At 40.2% G+C, this 4,572-nt stretch overlaps 1 long non-coding RNA gene across 1 annotated transcript; it reads left to right on the forward strand.

Annotated features, from left to right (window-relative positions):
- LOC121697786 lies at positions 1-1,700 on the forward strand. Its single transcript, XR_006026550.1, has 3 exons — positions 1-138; positions 1,132-1,275; positions 1,510-1,700. It is a non-coding gene; the product is annotated as an uncharacterized LOC121697786 (long non-coding RNA).
- The last annotated feature ends 2,872 nt before the right edge of the window (positions 1,701-4,572 follow it).

Below are 4,572 nucleotides of genomic sequence, written 5' to 3' on the forward strand. Positions count from 1 at the left end.
GCACTCACTGAAACAGCCAATATGGAAATACTATGGAGACATGTTGATGAACAGTATATTTGACCCTGAATCAGAGGAAGCATCTGAAATAGAGGAGCAACCAGTCGCCCATAGATTGGAAATGACTACTTCAGAGTAGTAAGTTTTGTCATTTACTTGAGTTTGCCACACGTAGATGCTAGCCCAGTTAGCTAGCTGTAATACTAGTGCAATACTCGCCAGTAGTGTCGTAGACTAAGCTAAACATTGTATTAGGTTCGTTTTTAGCATTGTAAGCAACAGAAGTTATTATTTTGCACACAAACAAATGTTTTACAACTTGTACCCTTGTGCAATTTTTGTCAAGATGTCCAGTTAGAAGCTAGCTGAAAAGTTTGTAGCCAGTCGTGGGCAGTTCAGGCTATGCTGTAGTGAAAGGAGTGCTGCTTGCAAGGAAAGTACTCGTTTTAGTCAGTAAGTATATTCTCCTGCTGAATAGGTCATCTGATTAGGAGGTACAGTACATACATTATTGTAGTGGTAATATGCAATCTTACAACAGGACGTCCAGTTAGCTGGACAGAAGCTCTGTGCAGTTCGTAGGCTATATGGCTGAAGTGAAACGAGTAGCCTACTGCTCGCGTCAATGAAAATATTACGTTTGTGTCAGTAGGTCTAATGTACTCGTGTAACTACTATCCTGCTGATTAAGTCATCTGATTATCGAGATTTTTACTTTCTTTCCATGTAGTAATGTATGATCGTACAGCTGGGCAGGAGCTCTGTGCAGTTTGTTGCCTATGGCTGAAGTGAAACGAGGTCAACGAAAATATTACTAGGCCTACTCTTGTTTGTGTCAATTCAAAAACACTTTTATTTATCCCCAAGGGGCAATTTACATAGTACCATGGAGTAGAGTACAATAATCAAAAATCCTATAGATATCACTGTTTAAAATACAGTAGGTACAGTCAGTAGGTCTAATGTAATCTTGTAGCTATCCTGCTGACATCTGGTTGAGATTATTACCTTCTTTCCATGTGATCTTACAACTCTGGTAACTAAAACTGGAGACATTTACTTAAGCTACTTTGTGCTTCCTGCTCATTCAAAATTACGAAATAACAGCAGCGACATTGTTTGTTTTTACAGGTTATGAAAAGAAGGTTCCTGAGGAGCTGACCTGAATGACCATCATGGCCTCGATCTGTTGCGCCTCTATATTTATTCTTTGCAAAATGCAATGAATATTTACAGAGCTGACCATGGCCGTTTGAGAATCAGAGGGATGGAAAGGTGAGGACAATCTGATACAAGTGTTAGCAGTTATAGTATATACCAGTATATAAAATATTTTTAACCAATACACATTCATTATTGGTTCAGCATATTGCAAAAACAGTTTGATCAACACCACAAAATGACAAACTTTATTTTTTTTTTTTCAACAATCGTCCAGTGATACTCTAATGTAAAAGATTAAAAAATAAATAGTAAAAAATGTGCTTTTCCACCCTGTTCTCGTTGCAGGCAATGAAGTGACTTGGCCTACAGGTCTTTTGTGAGCAGATGCTTGGGTTTCCTTAGAAGAAGCGTCCGTGTCATGATCCCCTCGTGTGTGGTGCTACGCATATGGAGGGAGCATCCGGATACTTCAGGGCAGTACGTTGGATTCAGACCCCTTGTCGACTGAACCGTGACACATGTTCAGCAACAGCATCCTCCATGGAAGGTCTGTCAAGCTGAGCACACAAGTCCTGGGGCACAGGAATCCGCTATGACGGCATCCCAATCAGGTAGAGGGTCTTTGATGATCTCGAAGAGGACAAGAAAGAGGACTTTTGGATATTGGATACTGTAATACAGTGCATTGTAGGCTGTATACTGTACAATAAACAAATTGTATGGCCCTGAACATTGTGCTTTGTTTACAGTACTGATGATGATTTTGACACCAGTAGCATCAGGTCTAAGTCAGCCTGTTGTGTGTGAATCGATAAGTTCTTTTTAGTGCCTATACTGTTACACGTTTGCATGGCTGCAAGAAAAAACCTAAACCAAACAACAGAAATGTTGTAACAAGTGAAAGTCACTTTTGCATGCACACACCAAGCTGTTAACTCACAGCAAAAGCATTTGCTAATATTCTAAGCCCAGCAAGATGCCACACTTGGAGCATCTGTTTGGCATGCTGCGTTTGTCATGTTATTGTTCTTGTAATGTTCTAAAATAAGAACGTGCAAATAAACCCATTGTATTTAGACAACACGGTTTTCAACATATCGACTAGATTTCATTTGAATTGATAACGTGAAGTTGTTTCCACTTCTGAGGTCAAAAACGTATGTGGATTATATTACAGCTTAGCAACCAAACTATCGTGTTACTCAGCTTCAGTTAGCTATCTTACTGAGAACATAACCTGTCAGAGATCTCGACAAACATGCATAGTAAAATGTAGGTTAACATGACAACACAGGTTTTATCCGAATGACACACAGGAAAATTCAATATCCTTGCCAATGAACTAAATCACACATTCTACTTGCTAGATACACGTTAGCATGGCTAATAACTGCTTAGCGACAAAATAATACTTACAGCATGCGGTTGTGATGACCTTACGGTCGGAACAGCCCCTCGTTTCAGTAACGGCAGCGTAGCAAATCCTGCTTTAAGCTGTCCAAGGTTTTGAAAACTGTCTTCGGCGAAATGTTTTGCAAATTAATAACGGAGTGTCGAACTTTGCAGTGATCTTCTGGTAGAAAAACATTATCCATGGCCCTCGAACTTTTGAATCCTTGGGAAGACAATGGAAAGTCTCCTTTTTCTTTGTAGCCCAAGTTTCAGCCTGGAACACTGCATTTACGACCGTGGCTTATTTTCGATATCCTTGAAGAAGTGCAGGGCTTAAAATTCATTTTTCAAAATGGGGGGGAATTCCCCCCTTAGGTTATTCATGTAGGGGGGATTTACACAATTTGGGGGGGAGGGGGGGTCGATTCTGATACCAAGTCAAGAATTGCGATTTCAATACTTCGATACTTTTTTTAAAAAAGTGTTTGATTTTGGGGCCCCCACCACCCTGACGTCATCAGTAATATATACTGTAGTGGGATCATTCACAACAGTGGACATCCTAGATTCTGCTTGACTCTCTCCACACACACAAACACACACTGAAAATGATAGCTTATGTGATATGTTTCTATCATATATTTTTGAATTCATATAGAGTGTATTTATTTAATAATGCATTTTTTAAAGTATAGCATTTTACTAGTAATTACTACTAGCTAAACACATTTAGTCATTTGAATGCCTCATATTGACGTTTAACCTATAACACTTAGGCATATCTTTAATGTGGTGTGTAGGTCCAATTGAGTGCACATTGGTGATGAGTAGGTGTAATTGAGTGCCTGTCACTTTAAGAAAATACCTGAGAGTAATTCTATGGAGTAATTAGCCCCCCTTCAACCTGACGGTTTTAGGCTGTAGTCGCTAGTGAATAAAAGTTGTGCATAGTGCGGTATGTGTATGCAAATCATTATGTTTTCTATGTCATTAGATACAATAAATGTTGACATGTCGAAGACAATCTTTCTGGGATCAAGTGTTGACGTGACCTGAGCTAGCAGGATAGTTACCAAGGAGCTCTTTCCTGATGTAAAAGTTTGCCATGGTAGCGTAGCCTATTTGCGTAAGCGCAAAGTGGTTCTCTCTCTCTCTCTCTCTCTCTCCGTGTGTGTGTGCGTCTGCATGAGGCTATGTTCAATTCAACTCGGTAGTTGATCAGTCCGGTCAATAGCACCGCATTCACGCCACTTAATGATTAGGCTATATTAACGTCATCAGACAGGCTGTAAAAGTGTATGCGGGAATTTCTCGCATTATGATGGCTAGAGTTGCGGGACTTGAACAAATTATGCGCAATACCCGCAATGAAATTTAAGCCCTGAACTGTCTGCTTTATAATTTCTGTGGAAGTAAACGAGGAGGCAGCTAAACTAATGTTTGTCTCATCTTCGCTCTCCATTCACGTTCCTGGGCTCAGAGCACCAGTGGGCTGGTCTGTATGTAAATTTTGAGGCGCGACAAATGTACAGGCCAGAGCCAAATAAGGTACCACCTGCGAGTTTGCGTAAACTAGGAGCTTCGTTGGGATTAGCCCGTTTTATGGCGGGAGTTTCGAATTGTGAGATTTGCATAGAAAGGAGGTGTCGATGGGGTTTTGAAGTTCTCTGTATGTCCATTTCACCCACTGAACTATCGCTATTCATCTATGACGAGGTAAACTCGGTTTTGCATTCTATGACCCCTTTAACATTAATGCCACAGCAACAGCAACAATGATAGCTAGCCTAACGTTACTTACTTAGTTGATCCAACAAGCATGGATGAGTTTGTAAGTTAGACAGTACAACGTACATAGACTGTACACATGCCCGAATTTAATGTAGTACAATTTCACAATGAAACATTAACGTTACATAAATAAATGCTTGCTTACCATTAAGGTGGAGCTGCGAACTTGTAAGAGTGCTGAACACCGTTGGTCTGACTCTGACTGAACTGTTGCTCAAAAATGAT

This window comes from Alosa sapidissima, chromosome 22 (genome assembly GCF_018492685.1).
Source record: "Alosa sapidissima isolate fAloSap1 chromosome 22, fAloSap1.pri, whole genome shotgun sequence".
NCBI lineage: Eukaryota > Metazoa > Chordata > Actinopteri > Clupeiformes > Clupeidae > Alosa > Alosa sapidissima.